A 26,583-nucleotide genomic window follows, 5' to 3' on the forward strand; every position below is an offset into this window, starting at 1 on the left:
ACATTCTTCAGGGCAATTGCCTCCCAGGCTTCACGCTGTAAAGTAAAAATCAGTCATTGTCATTATTCAGCACTGTCTTGTTCAAAATAGGGGAAGAGGTAACATCAGTAACTTTGAACGTGACATTATTTTCTATTAGCCCTCTAAAGCCCAGAGTGGGGGAGGGGAGGGACACATGATACTCCCTACCATAGTTTCTTTAACCACTCCTACGCCGTTCGTCCAATTTTAGCCAAATTTGTTGACTTAAGATTACATTGCCTAACATTCTGGATTTGAATAATTTGATATTGCTGGTTGCCAGCATGTCAACCGAAAACTAACAACCAGATTTTGCTTCTATTCTGTTCCAATTTCGATGAACAATAGTAAGAAAGGACGAAATGGGTTGCTTTGACTGTAATCTAATGGGGTAAAATATTAAGAAATCATGATTATGAATGGTCCTTAAACAGTTTTTATTATTTCTTTTTTTTTTCTTTGTGTGACATCGGTTTCATCCACACACTGTTTAGTATAGGTATCTTTGATCATAAATAATTCAAGTTTGTTGTTCGGTAACGCCCCTTTTTGTCGAGCCCACCGGAAGTGTGGGGAGACTAAGGCATCGCCTGCGGCGTCTGTCCGTTAGTCGTCCGTCCGTCCGTCCGTCCGTCGTCTGTCCGTAACGCTACAAAAACTTCAATAACTCTTTACTCTGGGCTTCAATTGCAATCAAACTTCGAGGGAAGAGGGGTCATACAAAGTTTCACAGTTTACTACATATGAAGGTCACCTCAAGGTCAAATCTCACAGGCAGGGGTCAATGAACTTTAGGGCCCAATGTTAAGTATTTATGGCGCATTCTATTATATGTCATAACTTTTGATCCATAGGTCTGTTTGTTACCAAACCTGGATGGTAGATGTCTCTTGGGGAGTGGATGGTCACCACTTGGTCAAAGGTCACAGGCAGGGGTCAACGAACTTTTAGAGCCCAATGTAAAGTTTTTATGGCGCGTTTCTATAATGGGTCATAACTTTTGATCCATAACTCCATTTGTGACCAAACTTGGATGGTAGATGTCCCTTGGGGAATGGATGGTCACCACTAGGTCAAAGGTCACAGGCAGGGGTCAACAAACTTTAAGGGCTCAATGTTAAGTTTTTATGGCACGTTTCTTTTTTGCCATAAATATTTACTCTTTTATATCCTTTTTATCTGTTATATCTCTTTTTTTTAATCAGTTATATCCTATTCGCGTACAATTTCTTATACGCGAATGGGCGAGACACATTATGGCACTTGCCTTGTCTTTTGTACATGTTATCAGAGCTATACATGCACCAGTACCATAGATTCACTTCACTTTCTTATGTCCAGTCATGGTAGCACGAGTGTCACATGGGCGGACTTAAATGATACTAAAATCACACTCGTGCCATTCATTTTTATATACACTTTATCAAAACAATTAGGGAAGTATTTACAAAACTGGAATCAAGAGGTTGTGACCAACATAAATACAAAGTCAGAGTTCTGTGTGAGTTTGATTAAATCGTAGCCCCACCTATGTTCCACAACTGTGTGAACGGGACCCTGGCTTGGTCCGGTTTCACCTGTAATTTCCACTTGACACTTGTTCAAAATGATTATAACAACTTTACTATCAAATCACTATCGCTGTCAATATCACTATTGCTATCAAACACCGCACTTTTACATGTATATCTACATTACTATTACTATCCCTATCAAACACAACACTATTAGGTTCACACCACCGTAGGCGAGGGTCCTGAGATGACCATGCAGCCCGCACGCACGACGGTTTACCGCGGTTATAACATTCGTCTGCTACCACACTGCTTCCTTTAACATCAGGGTTCTGTGCTAACCAACAATATTATGGAATTACCAATATTTGAATTATGTTCACATATATTCACAATATTCTTCTCACAATTTCAGCTACATCTTCGCGTAATTACAAATCATGTCTATAGGGGTATCATGTACCCGCCAGGTTCATTGCTCACCTGCGTGATCCACAGAGTCACAGAGTAATTATTGTCAACAAATTGCGCTTCCAGCACGTACATAACCTTGTAGGTAGAGCGTCCGTGGATGCGAGGCTTCGAGGTTGAGGTGGAACGCACTATCCCTGTTCCAACTCCAAAAGATCGCGAGGGACCCGCGTTCCGCAGTTACTGGCGTCCAACTAACCAAAGGCTCTCCCTAGTGAGAGGCGGACACAGTCGAGGGTAGGCTCGACCTCGGCGCCATCTTTAAGAATTATTTAAATGCGACATATACCAGTGGGGTGTGTTCTAATCACACACACAAAAAGGTTATCGGCTTAAAATCCTGACATTACAGTGAAAAATTAAGAACTGCATTATTATCCAATTAACATACAAAATTCGCATAATGAGATGTTGCAGGAATTAGAAATATAACAGTGCATACCTTGTTAAACATCACCGCGTCATTTTTGAAAGATGTACACCATTAAAATATACTTTATCACTTATTTACAGAGCTCTCCGGGGCTACCTGTGGTGCCCTGAAATACATTCACATCTTTATACACGACAAAAAAGTCAAATCTCAACTAGCTTACTGTAATATAAACAAAATGCCTCTTCGCCTTGTCTGCTGTAAAGCTGCAAAGGCTGTTGAAGTACGACTTCTGGCAGCAAACAAAATTGAGCTCTGGTTATTAAGCTGTATAAGTAAAAGGCTCAAGGTACTGGGGGCGGCTCCTGGCCGCAAACTAAATTGAACTCCGGAAAAAAATATATATATATCTTGCCAACTGGCGCCTGGGTGTGGCACGTAGGTTTCCTGCCACGGAGCTAAATCAGTGTGTTCTCGATGAAATCAAAATGGTATCTGCCACGAAAAGATCCAACTCTACATTTAAATTGCTACTCGGCTACGGCACTCATTTTCGAGGCATTTAGAATATTTTGTACAACTTAAAAGGCTTGACCGAAACACCTGTACAACACACTCCCGGAACTGGAGCTATTTCCTGTCTTTTCTTTATCAACCTAACATGCAAAAAAAAAAAAAAAAAAAAAAAAAAAAAAAAATATATATATATATATATATATATATATATATATACTGTCTCGGTCATCGATGGCGCGACTCGCAAAACATTTACACCTGTCTGAGCACTTTCTCTCCCCCTCCCCCCTCCCCCCCCCCCCCCCGCTTTCTCTCTCCCTCACTCACTCGCACTCTTTGTCTCGTTATCTCTACATGTAAACATGATTGCCTAGTTGAATGACCGATAGGTAATATACATGAAAGAACGTGGAAATGCATTTTCAATGTGACAACGAGTTAGATACAGGTGTATCTCTAAAGAAGACATTGAAAGAATCATAGAAGCATTTGAGGGTGATAACCTTGACAAATTGATGGCTAGAGCTGATCCAAGAACTTAATTCTTAATGACGATTAACGCTATATAGCACCTACCAAATGAAAAAATGAAACATGCAGATGAAAGAAATAATCACGATGTAAACTGAAACCTCCTTCTCCAGATTAATGTCTAAACAAACTGAAGATTATTGTATTTGTGAATGAAATAATGCTATCGAACATTATAAACACAAACACATATTTTGAAAATACTGTTGCAAAGGTGATATCAGAATATAGAATGAATACGAAATATGAAATGTTAAGATGCTTGCAAACAATACCTGAATGAAAATGGAAAAAAGGAATAAAAGCACTAACGTGTCTTCTAAACTGACTGCAGTAAATGCGAAATTGGATGCCCAAGAATAACTTCGAATGAACGAGCGCAGCGTATGCGTGATCACGTGACTATATCACGCCAAATTGAATAAACAATTTGCGAAATGGTGCTTATCTTACGAATTTGAACTTTAAAAAAAAGTGCTGATTGGAATGATGTTAAAGGTAATTTGAATGCTCCAAAATGAATTTGAATGAAAAGATTATAAAATTGAAATACGGAACACAAATCACACTCTTGGTGCAGTGAGTTCTCGATGCACGACGTAGTCCGTAATTGTCAGCGTAGTTTGTCATAGAAACACAGAAGGCATGAAATATCAACGTTTAATGTTCACTGGCGAGAATCTGATTCATACTATATCTCTTAATGTAAGAGGATTAAGAAACAGAGAGAAGAGAAAAGAAATATTTCTTTGGATGATTAATCAAAAAGCTGACATTATACTGTTGCAAGAGACTTTTTGGACGAAAGATATGGAAAACGTTATAAAATCAGAATGGAAAGGTGCCTGTTACTTTGATAATGGTACAGACCATTCGAAGGGTGTGGCAATTTTGATTAATTCCAAACTTTCGGTAGATATTATATCAGTTGTTGCTAAAGGCGATGGCAGAGCTTTGGTTCTTAAACTTTTTGCAGAGAAAGATGAATATTGTATTATCAATGTGTATTCACCAACGAAAACGTCTGATAAAGACATATTTTACAAAGGTTTAATTTCCTGGGTTAACGCTTTAGATATTTCGAAAAATAAACTAATATTTGGTGGTGACTGGAATTGTGTTCAACATGGACAGTTAGATACGCAAGGTATATGTCATCCGTATAAACCCAAAAAATGGTTTTTAAAATGTATTAAAACATTGGATTTGATAGATATTTGGCGATTGGTTCATCCAATTAAGAAACAATTTACATGGCGTCAGTTATCGCTCGGTCTGTTTTCAAGATTAGATTATTGGCTTATTTCGTCATCTTTACGATGTGTTGTTTAGAATACTGATATCAGACCATCTGTTCGTCGTGATCATAACGCCATTTCGCTGAAAATTAAGATTTGTGATACTACGTACGGGGAAGAGGTTATTGGAAATTGAATAATTCTCTATTGTTAGACAAACTGTATAGGGAACGTATAATAAATATGATTGGTAAGATGCGTTTTGAATATCAAAATTTTGATTTACAATTGAAATGGGAGATGTGTAAGATTAAGATAAGGGAATTTTCACAAAAATATGCAAAATATAAGCAAAAAATAACAAATCAGTATTTGTTTAAACTTCAACAAGATTTGAATATGATTGAAAAAAAAAAGTTGATGAAGACCCTACAGAGATAAATATACAAGAACTAAGAAGAATTAAAATGAAATTAGAAAAATGTATAGAAATAAATGTAGAGATATTTTTATTCTATCCAGAGAGAAATGGATTGAAGAAGGAGAAAAATCTACGAAATATTTTTTGAGGTTAGAAACACAGAATGCAAAGAGAAAAGAGATTAATGCTGTTTTGAAGAAAGACAAAGTTATTGTTGATGAGAAATGTATTTTAGAAGAGATTTATTTATATTACAGCAAATTATACCACTCAGACAAGTTACATAATATTCTTGTGAATATCTGCAAAATTTGAATTTTGTTACTTTGGAAGAGAATGACAGTTTAAGTTATGAGGGAATCCTTACAGAAAAAGAATGCTGTGAAGCCTTGATGTCGATGGAAAATAACAAATCCCCCGGCAGTAATGACTTTTTGGGATTATATTAAAGATTTATTGTTAGACAGTCTGAATACAGGGTATAGAAATGGTACATTATCGGATAGCCAAAGACATTCTACATTAACACTGCTGTTTAAGAAGGATGATAAACGAAAACTTGATAATTGGCGCCCAATGTCTTTGTTAAATATTGATTATAAAATAGTTACAAGGGCATTAGCGAAACGTTTACAAAATGTAATTCCAATATTAATTTCTTTTGATCAAATGGGTTTTATTAAGAAATGATCAGCAGTCGAAAATATAAGACTTGTACAGGGTTTATTAGACTTTTGTTCACAGACAAACTTACCGAGTATTTTCATTTTTCTTGATTTTAAGAAAGCTTTTGATAATGTCGATCATGATTTTCTGTTCGAAGTTTTGAAGCGGTATAATTTCGGAAAATCGTTTATTCAGTGGATCAGAACTATTTATAAAAATGCAGATTGTAAGGTTTTGAACAATGGTTGGTTGTCCAGAATGTTTCCAATTACTAAAGGGGTTCGCCAGGGCTGTACTCTTTCTGCATTGGTGTTTATTTTAGTTCTTGAAGTACTTGCAATGAAGGTACGAAACAATGATAACATCAAAGGTATATGTATTCCGCATTGTGAGCAGTCAAATTTAAAAGAAATCAAAATATCTCAATTGGCGGACGATACAACGCTTTTTGTTGATTCTATCCAATCGGGAAATGAAGCGATGAAAGAAATTGAAGCGTTTGTTGCATATGCTGGTCCAAAAATGAATTTTATAAAAACACAAGCTATATGTTTAAATGGAAACTGTTTACAATGGTCTGAGGAACCGGTCAAGTATCTTGGAGTGTTTTTGAATATTCATGATGACAATTTTGAATATTTGAATTGGTCCAGGAAGATTGAAAAAAAAAATGAAACGCATAATCAATATGTGGAAAATGAGAAATTTAACATATCATGGTAAGATAACAATCATTAAGTCGTTGTTAATTTCGCAAATAATTTATGTAGCAACAGTGTTTACGATTCCTCCAAGCTGTATAATTGATATTAATAAGATTTTGCTTGCATTCCTTTGGAATTCCAAAAGAGAGAAAGTGAAGAGAAATGTAATAACTAATACTCCAAAAGTGGGTGGTCTTGGTATGGTAGACATTGAGTCAAAAATAAAAGCACTCAGATTGTCATGGCTGTCCAAACTTATTGATAATCACTCTCGCCCCTGGCGAAATATTGCTAGCTTCTGTCTTCAAAAAGTTGCAACACCTCCCACACGTTTTGTGATAAATTGTTCCACAAAAGATATGTTTTGTTTATGTAAGAAATATAAGATCCCATCATTTTATAGAGATCTATTGATCTATTGGGCAGAAATACGATATGTGGATCTGTTGCGAGTTGCAGATATTGGCGAGGAATTTTTATGGCTTAACGGTAATATCAAATTTGGAAAAGAAATGCTTTATTTTCACAATTGGAGTAATAATGGCATAAATGTAGTGTCTGATGTAATAGTATTAAATGGATCGTGGGTTGATCAAACCCAAGTTAATAATAGTCTACAGACTGATAATTTACTTGTTTCTTTTCAGTATCAAAAACTGAAACACGCCTTCCCTCATTTTGGTTGCATAAATTACGTAATCAAAAAATTGGAAATGAAATGAATAGTCAACAGATGTCTGAAGTGTCAAGAAGTAATGTTTCTCATATCCTCGGCAAAAAAGCCAAAATGTATTATACCTTTTTAAAGAAAAAAAAAAGGTTTCAGGACCAAATATGATCATCATTTGGCAACGTAAACTCGACCTACCTTATACATTTGATTGGGAGTCAGTATTTGCTTTTAAACTGTTGAAAGTGAAACTCAACAAGATAAAACAGTTTAATTTCAAAGTGATAAACAATATTTTACCCTTTAAAGATAATTTATTGAAATGCAAAATTACCACAAATGCACAGTGCAAATTCTGTAATGAAAATGAATCGTTAATGCATAATTTGTTATATTGTCCGAGAATAAGAAACATCTGGGCAAGGACCAGTGACCTTATTTTTGAATGTTCAAGAAAAAATATCATCATAGATGAGAAAATAATAGTAATCGGGTATGAAATTTGTGAGAAGGATTATTTCTTTATAAACGCAATAATTAATTTCATGGAATATGTAATTTATAAGGTATATCTCATGGAAGAATATAGAAACCAGCGATTTACTGCATCCTTTATTGTAAAAGAATTATGAGTATGAGTTTCTGTTATATTGTAATGACGTCTCTAAAAACAGAAGTATTCGAGAAATCGATGATAAAATCCGTTACATACAGAATTTTCATTTGATGTAAATTGAACTATGATTACAATTGTTTTATGCTTGTATTGACTTATGCATGATTCTGAAAGTCCCTCAAATTGAGGACCAAAAAAATAAATAAATAAATAAAATTGAAGTACCGAACATGCCATCTAGGCTAAATTGTGCTAAACTGAATGCACAAATTAGGAATTGGACTGAAAAAAAGTGCGAAATTGGCCGGGAAAACCTATATTATTATTATTATCATTTTGCAGAGGCGATGTATTCCAAAATCCGTCCAGCCGGATAGATGTAATCTAATCGTTAACTTCCCTTCTAATGTCAGATATTGATAGATTCAACATTGACACACACAAGGTCGAAACATCTCAAGCATTTTCATTGTAATCAGGTGTAATCGAAATCCGTCCAGACACTCGACGATCAATCCAAGTTTCGTAAAAGAAAATTTATAGATTTGTAGATTCGGTAGGAAGAGGACTACTACAGATAAATATTACCTCACTGGTCTATACCTGGGATGCATACACATACTGGAGACGTTCATATTGTTTTCTTTTCCTAAAAATAAAGATAAAAAACTATTGATGTAATTTTGCATCCAACTTATTTTTTTTTCTTTTCTTTTTCAACCCAATCGGGGCACTAGATGATTGAGTATAATGTGCGTTGAATTACAATTTACGATACATTGGATAACACTCTTTTTGCATTATGGCTACATTGCAATCTTAATCGTAATTTTTCGCCTATTGTATACCTCTCTACACTTAGGAAACAGGTTTGGTAACCAATAACTCAGTTCTTTACTTTTGAGAATAACTTCATACAATATCACTGGATTTCGCTACTCCTGTGATTGTGAAGAATGAACCAATGTGTTACAGGTCGGGCTACCATTCCCACTGCCTAAAGCATGTATGCTTTTCTACAAGACCAGACGATCTCCTAGAAATGAAAAATAACATTGTCTGATGTAATATCTATGGCTTTTAAATGCAATTACTATAATATGGCTTAATCCATCGTTCAATCCACCTTCACAGTGAACTCTTCATCTCGTGTCCAATTATTCTTTATTGCCATTTTCACACCATTTTATATATTTCTCTTTGTTATTTTCCCAATATTTCAATTCAGTCGGTTTTTTTTTTCTTCTGCAGATTAAAGAGCTGACCTTGTTTTTTGACAGGGATAATGTTGATTCCCTAAATCAGTCCTCGACGGGAGGAGACCTAGCCCAATGGGTGTGTGCTATGCCACGTCTTTCGAGGTTCACTCTTTGGTGTCCTTGCTTTCCCGATAGTTTCCTTTCAGCAGCCGTCGGCTCAGCATCATCCTGTCAGGTATGTAGTCTTTGACTATTGATATGAGTCATCCAGTGTTGGGAGCATAATATAATTTATTCTTCATGTTCTTCTATAAATGAAAAAGCAACCTGTTTTCTATGGTATATGTCGAGTAGTATCAAATCCTTTTGCAATGCCGTTGCACGTGTAGTGGAGGTACGTCCGTGCCCCGATCTCGGTTTCAATGTGCCATGCGTTTATATATTTTATGTGTGTGTGTATAGTGTGTGTGTGTGTGTGTGTGTTTTAGGGGGTGCGAATGATGCAAATAAATAAACTAGACTTAGAATTTGTCAACACTGACATATTAGTTGATCCGATATATTCGGAAATAAATGTTATGACCTTTGACCATAATTTACCTAGAAAAGACAGTGTCTAATGAAGTAGTTGTTATTTTATGAAAAAGATGTACTTGACATGGACTAAAAATGTACAAAATTAGGGGGTAAAAGGGCGTATTTTTCTTGAGCTATTGCAAAGAAAGTCACCAAAAGAAAGACATATCTCCCGACATTGAAGCTAAGCGTCAATTTCAACCAGGTCTTTGGACGTAATCCCGACTTCCAATAAGAATATGGATCACATGAACGATAGCCCAAAGTTTCATCTACAACATTTGAAAACCTGGGAGAAATTCACTGAACGATAAATTAGCTAGTGCTCGATAAAGACAGTCATGTCATTTTTCATTTCCAGAAAAAAAAAATGTACTCCCATAGAGATAATACCTCATTTACACAGCAAAATGGCGTCCGACCAAAGCGCCGTTATTTTACAAAATGATTCATCTATCGAGGTCCATGTGTGTGCAAAATATGACAATGATACCATATACACTAATGAGATTACAGAATGAAGTATATTTGACCTTTGACCCCACTTTACAAAGCCAAGATGGCATCTGAGCAAAAAGTTGTTATTTTGTGAAATGATTCTTGCAACATGTTCCTTACGTGTGCAAAATGTGGGAAAGATGGGACGTGTATTTACCAAGATACAGGATTAAACACTTTTGACCTTTGACTCTAATTTACCTACCCAAGATGGTGTCGGAGGAAGTAGTTGTTATTTTATGAAATGATGTGCGTGACATGAACTAAACATGTGCAAAATATGGGGTTGATAACCAATGTTGTTGTTGATCTATTGCACAGAAAGTGGGAGAAAGAAAGAAAAATAAAGAAAAAATTAAGTTATTGTATAGAAATTTGAAGGAAAAGCATAAAAAAAAATCAGAAAAAGATAAAGTTAGGAAGGGAGAATAAGACTAACTAAAGGAAAAGAAGAAAAAAGTGTCTAAAAAAGCAAAAAAAAAAAAAAACCCAATATTGGCAGGGGTTAGCCTCGAACCGGGGACCTAATTATTACAAGTTGGATGTGCTATGCACTGACCTATTTCATCCTCCATAGGCCCTGTGCATCAAGCAAAATGACGCAGCATCGAAGCCAAGTGCCAATTTCAACCAAGTTTTTCGACATGATGCCGACATTGTACAAATAAAAGAAGGCAAATTTACAACAGCCCAAAGTTTCAGCTACAACATATTAAAATCTGGGGGAAATTCACTGAAGGATAAGTGACCTAGTGCTCGAAAAAGTTAGTCATGTCCATTTTAATTTCCCGAAAAACTGCACTCCCATAGAGATAACACGTAAACTGGTCAAATTTGACAAGGTTACTTTCAATCCAGTTTTACGAGGTGATGCCGTCATCCAATCAAAATTTAGTTGTATATTCATAAAAGACCATTTAATAAGCTACATCATACTGAAATCTGGGTGAAAATCGGCAAAGGATAATTGAGAAACGCTTGAGTAAACTTAAACTTTGATAACGTCATTTTGAAAATTTAGTTTTTTTATTTTGTGAAGAAATTTGATATCTTTTAATCTTTTTTCCAGCATCGCCAACCCATGAAATGACATGTAAAACTCATCAGATTTCAGAATATGTAAAGAAAATGGGGGGTCACCGTCCGTCCTGACGAGTAAAATCGGATTTATATTGGCGGTTTTTTGGCATAGTTGCACTGTATATTGCCATTGACGCGCGCGCGGAATTTCAACTTTGACGGGCCCGTATGACGTCATATTGAGTCGGATTGACTTGAAACTTGGTAGAATTATTCCTTGACATTTCAGACATCCGATACGTGTGAAAAAACGGGAAATTTCTATCGCATATGAGCTGTGCGTGCGTATATGCGCGCGCGCGTACGCGTCCATTCAATTTTTTTCAATTTTTCAAAAAATGCTCCAAATGGTCTGAAACGTGTGCAAAAAAAAATTGAGCTCGATTGGAGCATGTCAATATTTCAACGCGCGCGTACGCGCACGTTTTAAGGGTATATATGAATTTTGAGAATATGAGTACAATGCGCTTGACTTGAAGTATATGTGACGTAAATTTCATGGAAAAATTCTATTCCATTAATGAGATATGAATGAGAATGTGTTTTCATATAATGACGTCATAGTGACGTCATGGTCGACTGATCACTCTGATTTTATTATATCTGTCGTCTTTGGGACATGATACATATATGGTATAATTTTGACATTGATAGGCAGAGGACTTTCTGAGCTAACCTCTGCACAACTTTTGTCCAGAAATAAAGAAGAAGAAGAAAAACAAAGAATCAGTACAGATACAGAAGGTGGTCCGAGAGGATACTCGGATCACCTAATTATGTCCAGAGTTTTGCATCTTTGCAGTGAAATTATTCTGTAAAATGATTCTAGTTATAACGTCACTGGTTGTAGGAGGGGCATTAGGCTTACCTATATTATATAAATTATATGTCACCCGCTGGAGACGTTCATATAATTTTCTTTTCCGAAAAAAAAATAAAATAAAAAAAATATATATTGATGTAATTTTGCGTCCAAATTATTTTTCTTTTTCTTTTCTTTTTCATCTCAATCGGGACACTGGATGACAGAGTTTAATATGCGTTGAATTACGCTTTACGATACATCGGATAGCACTCTTTTCGCATTATGTCTACATTACAATGTTAATGGTAATTTTTCGCCTATTGCATACCTCTCTACAATTAGGAAACAGGTTGGGTAACCGTTGACTCTGTTCTTTACTTTTGAAAATATCTTCATACAATATCACTTGATTTAACTATTCCTTTGATTGTGAAAGAATGCACCAATGTGAGACAGGTCGGGCTACCATTCCCACTGCCACAAGCATCCGTTCCATTAGAATAGGTATTTAAACAAGACATGACGATTAACCTAGAAATGAAAAATAATATGATTTGATGTAATATCTATGGCTTTAAAATACAAGCACTATATGGCTTGTACCATCCTCCAATCCACCTTTACATTGAACTCTTCATCTCGTGTCCAATTATTCCTTACTGTCATTTCATACCATTTTCATTATTTTCTCTTTTTTTAGTTTTCACAATATTTCGAATCTCTCTCTCTCTCTCTTATTTCTTTTTCTACAGATTGAAGAGCTGTTTTTGTTTTTTGAAAGGGACAATGTTTATATCCTAAATCAGTCCTCGATGGGAGGAGACTTGGCCCAATGGGTGTGTGCTATGCCACGTCTTTCGATATTCGGGCTGTATTGCCCTTGCCTACCCGATAGTTTTCTTTCAGCAGCCGTCGGCTCAGCATCATCCTGTCAGGTATGTAGTCTTTGACTATTGATATGAGTCATGCAGTTTTGGGAACATAACATATTCTTCTTCATGTTCTTCTATAAATGAACAAGCAATATGTTTTCTATGGTATTTGTCGGGTTGTATTAAATTCTTTTGCAATTCCGTTGCACGTGCAGTGGAGGTACGTCCGTGCTCCGATCTCGGTTTCGGTTTCAATGTGCCATGCGTAAATTATATATACAGGGGCCGCGGAACCATAGTTTGCAGGCACAAACCCTTGTTGGTCGTATGGGAGTCTGCATGCGCCAAGACTAATACACGCACCACTACACTGCAGCCTCTCCCTCTCTCTGTTGGGAGAAGCTTCAACACAGGGCCTATGGGACAGTGCCAAAGTGGTGCATGTAGTAGTCTTGGCGCAGACTCCTTTACGACCAACAAGGGTTTGTGCCTGCAAACTAGCGGAACCGGGGGGGGGGGGGGCTGGGGGCTGCAGCCCCCACACTTTTGGTTCGTGAAAAAAAAGAAAAAAAAAGAAAAGAAAAGTCGGAGATAAAAATAACAACACTTATAAATTTGAATTTCCAAAGATTCCGCCCGTACATAAAGTTTCCGTCTAAGCACCGGCGTAGCAAAAGGGGAGGGGGGGGGGGGGGGCGATGGGGTGGTCGTCCCCTTAAGATTCTGTATAATTCTGAGTGCGCAAGACTTATCACTTACATTCCGAAAAAAATCAATAGTTCCCTCATGTACAAGGGGAATATCCTCTTTTAATCAACCCTTTCCTCTCAGTTTCCGAAATATTCCATCAAATGTGGGTATACGAGATATCTAAATTTCAACTTTAAAAAGCCAAAAGCTCTCTCGTGAAGCGTGGGGAAAGCACTCTCCTACGCTTTCTCCCAGTTCGCCCCCCCCCCCCCCCCGCACTGTGCATACAAGTAGAGTAGACTGTGGCTACACTTTTAGTTTTCCAAATATATGCCACAAAATGTGTGCACAATTTTTTTTTTTTTACTGCAATCAGAAAATACAGAATCTCTTCTCCCCTCCCACATTATCCTGCTATGTCTCCTTCCATAGACTTCTCTGATTGACGAATTCCAGATATTCCAACAGAATGTGCGCCAGATTGTTGAGTTTCAGTTCTAAAAATGAAAAACAAAAACTCCCTCGTATATGGGAGGAGTATCTTGCCACCCTCCCATAGATTGGTCTCCGCTATTGACTTGCCACCATCCCATAGATTGGTCTCCTCTATTGACTTAGTACACTTTTGGGAATTACAATTTCCGAATTTCCCACAAAAATTGTGCTTCAGATCGCTTTATTTCAATTCTAAAAACGCAAAAGCTCCGTCGAGCGGGAGGGGACATCCCCCTCCACACCCTCCCCCTCTACCTCATTAGACTTTGTACATACTAGTACACACCGATGCAGAATAAGAGCTAAATGCCGTGATATTGCTATTAACACTTCCCTGAAAAAAAAAACAACAACAACTAATTATTTCCATTAATATTTTTTGTTGGGGGGGGGGGAGCTAGAAAAAATTCCAAAAGTTTGCACCAGATCGCTGAATTTCAGGTGTGACAATATAAAATCACCTTCGTGTGGAAGGCGAAAAACCTCCCTTAGGTACACCCTCGTGTGCATGCCTTTTCTGTTTGACTGCTTAACAGACAGCTTTCATGAAATTCATTGTTAGAGTTAATACAAGAAGTTTATATAAAAATTTATTGCTACCACTTTATAGGCAAATTGTTCAATAACAATCCACATAAAAATATCCTGCTACCTCAAAGAAGTGGGGCTGTTTCAAGTCCATAAAACACGCAAAAACGTGCATCAAAATGCACCATTTACAACATCAAAATGCAAAAAGTTCTCACCGTGGGAGGGGGTACACAACCCTCCCACACCCTCCCCCTGTCGCTCGCTCAGCTCGCTCGGGCTCGGTAGCTTCACTCCCTCGCATTGTAACGCCCACACTCCCCCCCCCCCCCCCCCCCGATCATATCCTGCCGGTGCGTCTAAGTGGGGGGGGGGGGGGTTTGACCTTGACACCCCTTCCGGTTCCGCAGCCCCCCAAACTGAAAAACGTTACGCGGCCCCTGATATTTATATTTATATATACCGGATGTCCAAAGGGGAACGGAGGATTTTCAGTGCCTTGCGTTCTAAAAGTGATATATTTTTGACATCATTAGAAGGAGAATCTTCCGTCAGAAGACAATGGTACCAAAATCACTGAATTTGATTCAGTACTTTTTATTATACGCAAATTTCTGTAAATGCAGTCATTTTCAAATTTCGCCGGATTTTGCGACTTTTGAGATAATAATTTCAGTGCGACACGCGATCCATACGGTGAATATTGTTGTGTGTGTGTGTGTGTGTGTGTGTGTATGTGTGTCTGTGTGTGTGCGTGCGCGCCCAATATAAAAGCTGTTCTATTGTTGACATGGATCAACGAGCTTACACAATTCACCGTATGGAACACGTGTCGCACCCAAATTATTAGCTCATAAGTCGCAAAAATTAGAAAATTACTGCGGAAGATGCCTTTTCTGATGGTGTCAAAAAATATATCACTTTTAGAAGGCAAGGTACTGGAAATCCACCTTTCCGCTTTTTTTGGGACACCCGGTATATATATATAATATATATATGTATATATATATATATATATATATATATATATATATATATATATATATATATATATATATAGTTGAGACAATGTAGATAACAGAAGATGTCGCATGAAACCGGCAGAGTTGTGAAGCTTTCGACCGTGGTCTTCCTCAGCTTTAATGTCTGCTAAGCAGACGTTTGCGTTGCCTGGATGTCTTGTGTCAGACAGCCACAAGACATCCAGGCAACGCAAACGTCTGCTTAGCAGACATTAAAGCTGAGGAAGACCACGGTCGAAAGCTTCACAACTCTACCGGTTTCATGCGACATCTTCTGTTATCTACATTGTCTCAACTATAATTTCACTTAAGATGACAGAGGCGTGCGGTAGGAATATCAGCATCATCACACTATATATATAATGCATTATGTCAACTTGTTTGTCTTCATCGTCTTTATATATATATATATATATATATATATATATATATATATATATATATATATACATATATATATATATATATTATACATATAATATATATATGTATGTATGTATATATATATATATATATATATATATATATATATATATATATATATACATACATACAGCAAAGAGAGTTAAGGGTTTGGGACGAACACCGATCTAGGGCTTTCAATAGCTCAGTCGGTAGAGCGCCGGTCTAGTAATCCGGAGGTCTCGGGTTCGAATCCCGATGAAAACCCATTTTCTTTGCTCAAAGTTTTCGCTATTTATTATTACATTTGTTTCTGGTCAGTTTTTCCTTCCTTGTTTCAAAATATATTACAAAAAAGCTGCATCGCTTCGGCGATCCCTCACATTTATTCCAAAGTTGATTTACATCATTTGGGTTTATGTCAGGTTAATGTGTGTGTGTGTGTGGCACACATACACACACTATAGCTTCTGACCACACGAGCAAAGAGAGTTAAGGGTTTGGGACAAACACCGAACTAGGGCTTTCAATAGCTCAGTCGGTAGAGCGCCGGTCTAGTAATCCGGAGGTCTCGGGTTCGAATCCCGATGAAAACCTATTTTCTTTGCTCAAAGTTTTCGCTATTTATTATTACAATTGTTTCTGGTCAGTTTTTCCTTCCTTGTTTCAAAATATATTACAAAAAAGCTGCATCACTTCGGCGATCCCTCACATTTATTCCAAAGTTGATTTACATCATTTGGGTTTATGTCAGGTTAATGTGTGTGTGTGTGTGTGTGGCACACATACACACACTATAGCTTCTGACCACACGAACAAAGAGAGTTAAGGGTTTTGGACGAACACCGATCTAGGGCTTTCAATAGCTCAGTCGGTAGAGCGCCGGTCTAGTAATCCGGAGGTTTCGGGTTCGAATCCCGATGAAAACCCATTTTCTTTGCTCAAAGTTTTCGCTATTTATTATTACAATTGTTTCTGGTCAGTTTTTCCTTCCTTGTTTCAAAGTATATTACAAAAAAGCTGCATCGCTTCGGCGATCCCTCACATTTATTCCAAAGTTGATTTACATCATTTGGGTTTATGTCGGGTTAATGTTTGTGTGTGTGGCACACATACACACACTATAGCTTCTGACCACACGAGCAAAGAGAGTTAAGGGTTTGGGACGAACACCGATCTAGGGCTTTCAATAGCTCAGTCGGTAGAGCGCCGGTCTAGTAATCCGGAGATCTCGGGTTCGAATCCCGATGAAAACCCATTTTCTTTGCTCAAAGTTTTCGCTATTTATTATTACAATTGTTTCTGGTCAGTTTTTCCTTCCTTGTTTTTAAAAAAAAAATAAAAAAAAAAAATAAAAATATATATATATATATATATATATATATATATATATATATATATATATATATATTAGGGGTGCATATGATGCAAGTATATGAATTATGTCCAGAGTTTTGCATCTTTGCAGTGATATTAGTCTATAAAATGATTTCATATTATTATTTGCGCTGAAAACTGATACTGTGGAATTGTTGCGATGTGTTTTAACACCAAAAGCTCACCAAATACAAGATTTATTTCACAGAACATAATTTCACTAATTTGTAACATCATGACAAATTCACCTTGTTACATGATACATTATCAATGCTCGGGATATTACAAAAATAATGCAAATCAGAAAAGGACGAAAGAAAATCGATACCCCTCTGCCAGAAAAAGTTAGTGCCTCTTTTTTGTTTTTTGTCCTTCCTTCATACAGATCAACGAATTACAAATACGTCATTCTACGTCGGAGTTGCAATTCGTCTCAGAATCAGCAGCAAAAAATTTGGCTGAATTTCTGTGTCGTCTGCCCCATCTCACACGTGCCAGATTCGAACTGGTGAACCTGCAAAGGACATTCTTCAAGACAATTGCCTCCCAGGCTTCACACCGTCAAGTAGGAATCCGTCATTGTGATTATTCAGCACTGTCTTGTTCAAAATAGGGGAAGGGGTAACATCAATAACCTTGAACGCAACATTTATATTAACTCTTTAAAGCCCAAAGTGGAGGGGGCCGGGGGCACAGGATGCCCCCTACCATGGTTTCTTTTACCTCTCCTCTGCCCTTCGTCCTATTTCAACCAAATTTGGTGAATTTGTTGTATTGCCTAGCGTTATGAATTTAAACAATTTGACAATGCCGGTTAGCAGCATGTCAACCGTAAACTGACACCAGATTTTGCGTCTATTTTCTGTTCCAATTTCAGTCAACAATATAAGAAAGGATGAAACTGGCTGATATGGCTGTAATCTGATGGGGTAAATGATAATGAATGGCTCTGAGATGGTTCTTTTATTATTAGGTGATCTGTGTATCCTCTCGGATCACCTTCTGTATCTGTACGGATTCTTTCTTCTTCTTCTTTGTTTCTTTATTTCTCCTCAAAAGTTGTGTTGAGGTTGGCTCAGAAAGTCCTCTTCTTGTCAATTTCAAACTTTCATGTTTCATGTCCAAAAGACTACAGATCTGATAAAATCATTGCGATCGTCGACCGTAACGTCACTATGACGTCATTATATGAAATCACATTTCATTCATATCTCATTAATGGAATGGAATTTCTCAATGAAATTTACGTTGACGTAAATGTTGACATGCTCCAATCGAGCTCATTTTTTTTTTTTTTTTTTTTTGCACACGTTTCAGATCATCTGGTCTTATCTTCTATCCGTTCTCCGTTTCTTTTTCACAAACACTGATTACTCGGGGCTTACAGCCAAACAAGGTAGCTTTCATGTAGGTCCCGTCATACTTCTCTTTGATCAACCCCATTTCGATTTCGATATTGACCAGTTATCATTACATGTAATTACTGTGTTATCACCATGTACCAAGAACTTGTCTGATTTCTGTTTAATCTTCATACAATTAGAAGTATGGAAATAAATGAATTGAATCGAATTGAAATCTAATTTGGAGCATTTTTCAAAAAAAAATGGAAAAAAAAAGAAATGGACGTACAGCTCATATGCAATAGAAATTTCCCATTTTTTCCACATGGATCCAGTTTAGCATGCCTGTACAGTGACGGGGCATTAAACTGCACATTACTTGAATATGAGACCGTTCTGAAGCAAATAAGTGTCACTCAACAATAGACATATAATTTACTCTCAAATGAATCCCACAAGAATTGGAACAATCATCCCCCAGCATTCCCACTGATTCCCACTGGTCAGTTACTAGCCATCCCCTTTAAGTGACCGTCGCATCTTCCTATGTGTGAAATTCGCTCAGAATCTTGCAAAGCCAAACTCTCGCCTTCATGACTTAATCCCAGCCAGGAGAATAAGTTGTCATGGATGTAATTTGCAAAACAGTAATGAATTCACAGAGCTGAGATGCAGAACAGAAGGATGTAGAAAAAGCACCATCCCTTTCAAGATAAGGTTATTGAACAATAAGCATTGAATCATGGGTAGGGGTAGCCATGCTGTATTCGTTCATTGGCTGTATGTTTGTTTGTTTTTTTTTCTTCTGTTGATTATTAATGGAGACATGATTTTTTTTTTATGAAAAATGCTAGGTGTGATATTGTGATGAGAGACCATTAAAGCCTTACAATCGTGGCGAGTGGTTTGTGCGTTACGGAGACAAACGCAACACGCAGCCTCCCCCTATTCTGTATCAAACCAAGGAGGTTCTATACAGAGAATTGAGTCACAACCGTCTTATTCCCTTTGCTAGATGTTCGAAGCCGCCGCTCAAAAATATTTGAAGCATGTGCCAAACAGGGTCTGCCACGCAGGTACGAAGACAATTGACTTGTGTCTCATTGCATAATCACCAGCCACTTTCAAAGGAAGATATGTCTTTGTGGTGGTAATTACTTTTCGCTATCCCTTCTCATAAAAATGTAGGTGGCACAGACACGAGGATGCGCGAATAGAAATGGAGCAAAAAATGCTGAAATAAAGATGAAAATTACTCGAGTGGACATACCCGGGCACTAATCTCATATATGTATCAATAAAGAATTATACTTGAAGATTATTCCATATTATTTTGACTTGTGGAAATTAAGCGGAAAAATGATAAAACCAGCTTTGTAGGATGGTACAGTTTCAAACATTTTCACCTGATACAGCTCTGATTTACTCTTTTGCGCAAATTTCTGGACGGAAATGACTAATGTTTTATATGCTTTATCATTAATTGAAATTTCATTTCATTTATTTAATGACTAAGCAAAATATGGCCAACTTTATGATAACGTCCCAAAATGAATCTTCAGATTGCTCAGCAAGACGGCGGCTTGGAACAACGATCTTCAAAGGCACAAGCGCACCTGTGGAATTCTTTTGTACATCAATAGAAATCTGACAACACTGTCTGAATAATTACAGCCAGTTGAAACTCCATTTATAAAACCTCCTTGATGAAACGTCGTTACAGCGAATGAGAGTAGCGCTGTCTCAAGGGGTCAGCGAACACCACTGATGACCCAAAATGGCTGTCAGAGCCACGAGAGCTTCCAAAATGGACGCACACTCTCACTGCGCATGAAGAGAGGACAAAAGAGCCACACGTCTTCTGGCCTCTCTCCTCCAGTCACCGCAGCTCGCGGTCAAAATGTTTAGTGGTTTGTGTATGATGCGTACACACACACACACACACACACACACACATGTCTCAGTGGCAGCATTGTCCCACACGTTTATGGATACTAGTATAGCACTGAGTCTGGCATTGGGCAATTGCATGCACAAACTTCTGTCGTTCGGGAGTTTACGAAATAACGTATATATGGTAAGCCTTTGTGTAAAAAGTCAATAACCTCTGTTTTTCACTGATAAACTCTGTTTATCAGTGAAAAAAACTAAGTTTATCAGAAAAACAGTGTTTATCAGTTGATAAACACAGTTTATCGGAGAAAAAACTCTGTTTATCAGTTGATAAACTCCGTTTTTCACTGATAAACAGAGTTTATCAGTGAAAAACAGAGTTTATCAGTTGATAAACACAGTTTTTCTGATAAACTCAGTTTATCAGTTGATAAACAGAGTTTTTCACTTTTGATAAGCAGAGTTATTTATCTCTCCACAAGAGAGGGCGTTTTCACTGTTTGATATGTTCTGCTCGTTGATAATAATCGCAGCGCTAGCGCTTGCAATGTATCCCTGCGCTAGTTAGCTAGCTAACCGGGCCGGGCGTCTCTGAATGTCATTGAATCAATGGAAAGTGTAATGCATCTATCGTTAGCTGTACTCGAGTCCGTACTAGTATGAAACGTGCGGGCTGAGACCGCTGAGTCGCCAAAATCTCCGCAAGCACCTCATCGGAGGGGGCAGGAAACACAAGAGCTAGAACATACATGTGCGATAAGTTGGCCTGCGACGTAAGGCCATCACGCATCACACTCGCGTCATATACCTGTCCACTTCCCGGCAGCTGCTCGCTTCCCGGCTGGCCCCGCGTACATATACAGTGCCGTGTATATTATACAAATGATGCACAGGATAGAGTGCGTTAGTGGAGGCGTAGCACACTCGAGGGTATTTACAATTGTGAAGCATGCACGAGGCGAAGCCGAGTGCATGTTGCACTACATTGTAAATACCCGAGAGTGAGCTGCATCTCCACTAACGCCACGAAATAATCCTGTGCATCATTCGTTTTATAAAATGGGTCGAAAACTAACACTAGTAACAGCATTTTTCACGTACATTTGTGGGTCAAGTCAGTTACATGTAGCACTCGCTCGAGAGAGTCAAGCACGTCGCATTCGGAAATCCCGCACATGGTAGCTGTACGAAAGAGTACTGTATGTACGTACGCCACATAATATGTTATGCACACAAGAAAGGCCGGCCGGTGTCACAGGCGATCTGTTCCGGCCAGTCGATAAGTTCCGCCGGAACTTATCGGCGGACTTTGGCCGGTATATCAGATCCCCCAGATCCAATCGGCGGGATTTTTGCCTCACCGCCGATAAGATCCCCCACCGCCGATTCGATCCGGGTCTATACCGTACAATGTATACAAAGTGGTAATGGGGAAACACCCCTTCAGTAAAATGTACTCTTCCAGTCTCCCTCTACAGCAAATGAACTTCTCCATATCTCTCTGACCAGCCAACCGAATAAAGTTGCCAATTTGAAACCCGGACTACAAAGCGATTCCCCTTTTGCCCCTCTCCCCCTCCCTTATCTCTTTCGTCGTCATGGTGGCCATGGTACAGTCACAGAACTCTGCTCTGTAGAGTTCTGCACGATGTGACGTTGGTCATGCCAACCTCTCTCTGATTTGAATCATTTTGAACAAAATAACCGAATGAGTTACTGTAATAGGGATGTTCGGCATGCTTCATGTTAACTACTGTAATACAAGGAGCTTTATATTAAACATACTATGAGCTCAAATAGTCCACCTTCATTTTAATGTCTATTTTCAGGGCACAGAGTCTAATTTACTAACCTAATCATTTTAGTGCGATATTTTTATAACGACCAATGTAATCGCCAACGTCATACATGCATGTTCGTTTGGTTCATTATTTTTTCAGTTGTAACAACTAAGAATGACGGGATGAATTCTGTTTTTGTGTGTTCAGTTGTCTTTATTATATCTTGTGTCTGTGTGTATGTGCATATGAATGTGTGTGTATGTGAGTATGTGTTTTTTTTTCTCTTTTGGGGAGGCGGTCTATCTGTACACAGAGATTACTTCAAACAGGCAAGGTATTCTAAAGAGATACAGTATAGTTTTGGTTGAGATGGGCGATTGAAAATTTAACGTTTTGCAAGATAATCAGAAAGCACATTTGAAATAGAGAGCATACGATTCTAAGAGAAATTGAAAGTTCATTATACAAAATCGGTTTGGACTGAAAAAAAAAATACATGTGTAGTGGGCAGATAAGGTGGGTCAATCCTTTAATTAGGGTCTCTTTGTTTATACAGTACGTATAAAAAAAAACACGCAACAAGATTTTATTTCAAATTTATGAAGATTGTGTTAACTTTACACCAAAGTGAGTAGCAGCATATAATACTCCTCTTCAAAATGATATTTATGCATACATGGTCATGGATGGCGAAGTAATCATTCTTTTTAGACAACTTTCGGGGTAAATTGGACTTGGGACCAAGTTTAGACACTGCAAGAACCAATGCACCTTATCAGAAATTAACTGAACAAATGGAATAATGAAATTAATAATCACAACTTACCATTGTTTTTTTTTCGGATATCTCTTTTTAACATTACATCCCATGCCCCTCAACATGGCCACCGTTCCTTCCCACACAAAGATTAGCTCTTTTCTACATCTCACGCACAGTTCTGCGAATCATTGTGGCTTGATGGCGTAGAGCTTTAAATTCATCAGTGATTCTTTGTCTCTTTGCAATGTTAGGTTGAGGGATAATGAACACTTTGCTCTTGAAAAAACCCCAAAGAAAAAACAAATCGCAAGAAGTCAGATCCAGAGATTCTGGTGGCCAATCCACATCATGATACAGGGCAATCGCCCGATTTCCAAATACCTCAGCCAATCTGTTTCTTACTGCAACAAGTCGATGGGCTGGTGCACCATCCTGTGCCCACCATAGGCGTCTGAACACATCCCTTTGTTGCACAGGAAAATTTTCCATTAATTCAGGAATCACATGTTCATCTAAAATTTGTAAGCATCCATTTTCGTTGCAAAGAAGAGGGGCCCTAGGTATGTTTCACCAGTCTGTACATTTAAAAAAAAAAAAGTGAATTGAAAAGGATTTGTGCTGGTCTCACTAACTGAAACTTGGTCCCAAGTCGAATTTGACCCATTGTCCAAAAAGAATGATTACTCAGCCATCCATGACCGTGTGAGAATGAATAAGATGTTCAGTTCAAATTTCATATTTCCATTTCCTCAATGATGAGATTACAAAATTAATGACAATAAAACAAGAATCATGTCTTTTGATTGAAGAAGAAGAAGAAAAAAACATTCTTGACACAAATGTACATGGTCATATCATATGAAGATGTCACAAATAAGTATCAGAAATATGATGGGGCCTACATACAAAGCTTTAACGCTTGTAAAACTGTAGGTTCCCTAATTCATAGGCATATATTATTCGGAGAACGGATATGTTTGTCTTGACCAACTAAAATTATATCAGTACAAAAATCGATAAAGGATAAAGTAATCACAAACCAGACTGTATACGGATCTCGCGGTGTTTGAAAAGGAATGCTATGTATTAAAAAATGTACTTGAAGCTGCGGACAAGGACAAAAGACTGGGAGTATAAAAAAAAAAGTTGCTAAACACTTGGAAGTGTGTATGCACTAAGTAATATCTGTTTTAATTTGCGTTTGAAGGTGAATAAAGACAAAGAAGAAGTAATATCTTGAGGGAGGTCATTCCAATATCTGGGTCCAGTGAATATAATTGTTTTCTTTGCAAAAATAGAGGGAGTACGGGGAAGGTGATATTATATATAGGCGTCACTCTTGCAAGTGGGATAACAGTGTTCTTTTTGAACATGTGGATAAAAACAGATGGTAATTAGTTGTTAGTTTATACATGAAAATTCCGAGATTGTAATAAAATAGGTCTGGAATTTTCAGAATTATGTTTTGATGAAAAAAACAACAAAACAAAACAGTTGGTATGAGCAAAATATCCAGCGTGGTTTATGATTCTTATTGCACGCTTCTGAATACGGAGAAGGGGATCTAATTATGAGTGAATTGCATTTCCCCACACCATTGGAAATGGAAAAATTGGATGTCATTGAAAAGAGGAGATTTATGATGTTGCTACTTACTTTGGAGTAAAGTAAACACCATCTTCACAAATTCGAAATTAAATCTTGTTGCTTTTTTTATACGCACTGTAGGTACATATATCTCAGCAATTTGAAGCTAATTTGTGTAAAATGAACTCTGAATTCTAAAAGAATTGAATGCTGTTTAGTATTACAGGTTACTCATTATTTGTTTGTTCTGAACACCATCTTATAGTCAATACTGTACCATCTGTTCAATCTTGAATGTCTTCCCTTTTCATGATAGGGACCGCCCCCCCCCCCCCCAAAAAAAAAAATCGTCTGTTATTGAAAGGGGATGGCTAATAAATGATCATTGGAATCAGTGGGAATGCTGGGGGATGATTGTTCCAATCCTTGGGGGATTCATTTAAGAGTACATTTTTTGTTCTGTGAAAATTATTTGCTTTATAATGGTCTCATATTCAAGTAATGTGCAGTTTAATGTTTCCGGGTTAGCATGCCTGTATCCAGTGACGGGGAATTAAACAACACATTACTTGAATATGAGACCGTTCTGAAGCAAATGATTTTCATACGGACTCTTTAATGAATCCCACTAGAATTGGAACAATCATCCCCGAGCATTCCCACTGATTCCCATTGATCAGTTACTAGCCCTCCCCTAGAAAGAAATTAGAGTGCATGCAAAATATGGGGTATCACAAACTCACGTAAATTTTCTGATTTCTAGTGATACCATAACTTGAATATCCAAACAGTGCACCTATGTCCGAAATCTGGTGTTCCACAAAAAAAGTTACATTTTCTCTTCGTAAACATTAAGTTTCATTCATATAAGATTATGTACATACATCTTTAATGGAAATACATATTACATGCACATGTAAAAGGTGTAAAGCCAATCGTGGAAATGGGATAGACAGAAATTGAAAGAGATAAGAGAATGAAAAACAGCTATAGTAAACTACATGTAACATGAATTGACAGGAAACAGACAGAAATGTGGCTTAATGTACCCAAAATTGAATCTTTATAAATAAAAAGTAAAAAGGGTAAAAGCGGTAGGCTAACAAAGAGAGAAAAAAACCCATAGAATTAAAATGAAAAATAAAGAAGAGATTGAGAGTCCAAAGTAGAAAAATAAGGAGAAAAGTAAGCAAAGGAAAATGTTATTTATCTCGAGTTATAATAACTTTAAATCAACAGCTTAAAATAAAGAAATTTTAATCCATTTTGTCTCATTACGGCATACGGGAGAAGTCCTTGGAGTGGTTCAGGAGAACCGAAAAACAATATTCTCTGAACGAGAATAACTCAAGTTTCAATATATTAAATGTGGCGTCCCTCAGGGTAATATAAATTAGGTGCTTTGCTTTTTATAGTTTATATTAATGACTTCTACAAATCATCTGATATATTCTCATTTATGCATTTTGATGATGATTCAAATGTGGGGGTTTTTTTCTCATCAAAACCCAGTTACTCTCGTAGACACCGTCAACTCTGATTTGAAAAAAAAAAAAGTAACTCTGCAGTGGATAAGATCTTCATAAACCCTCCAGAAAATTAAATATACACTTTTTAGTAAATCCTTATAAATATTAAGCACAGAAATTATTTTGATGATACTCGATTAGATCGTGTATCCTATGTAAACTTTCTTGGTATCAGAGAAGATGAAAAACTTTCGTGGAGGCCTCATGTTATTAAAATAAGTAAAATGATTAGCGTAATATTGGTATCGCATTCCAATGTCTTCTCTGTTAACATTGTATTTTCTTTGATAAAATTACCTTATCTCAAATACGAAATTTTAGCATGGGGCAGCGCCCATCAAATTTTATTAGATAAATTATTGTTATTGCAAAAATATAGGCCCTACTTCGTATTATCTGTAGGGT

General features: G+C 37.3%; 1 protein-coding gene and 2 non-coding genes across 3 annotated transcripts in view; all 3 read left to right on the forward strand.

Annotated features, from left to right (window-relative positions):
- Positions 1-26,583, forward strand: part of LOC140239579 (uncharacterized) — a 124,977-nt gene that overhangs the window by 70,156 nt on the left and 28,238 nt on the right. The window lies entirely within an intron of this gene.
- Positions 16,102-16,175, forward strand: Trnat-agu (transfer RNA threonine (anticodon AGU)). The gene has a single exon. It is a non-coding gene; the product is annotated as a tRNA-Thr (tRNA).
- Trnat-agu (transfer RNA threonine (anticodon AGU)) lies at positions 16,431-16,504 on the forward strand. Its single transcript has one exon. It is a non-coding gene; the product is annotated as a tRNA-Thr (tRNA).

This window comes from Diadema setosum, chromosome 16, assembly GCF_964275005.1.
Source record: "Diadema setosum chromosome 16, eeDiaSeto1, whole genome shotgun sequence".
Classification (NCBI taxonomy): domain Eukaryota; kingdom Metazoa; phylum Echinodermata; class Echinoidea; order Diadematoida; family Diadematidae; genus Diadema; species Diadema setosum.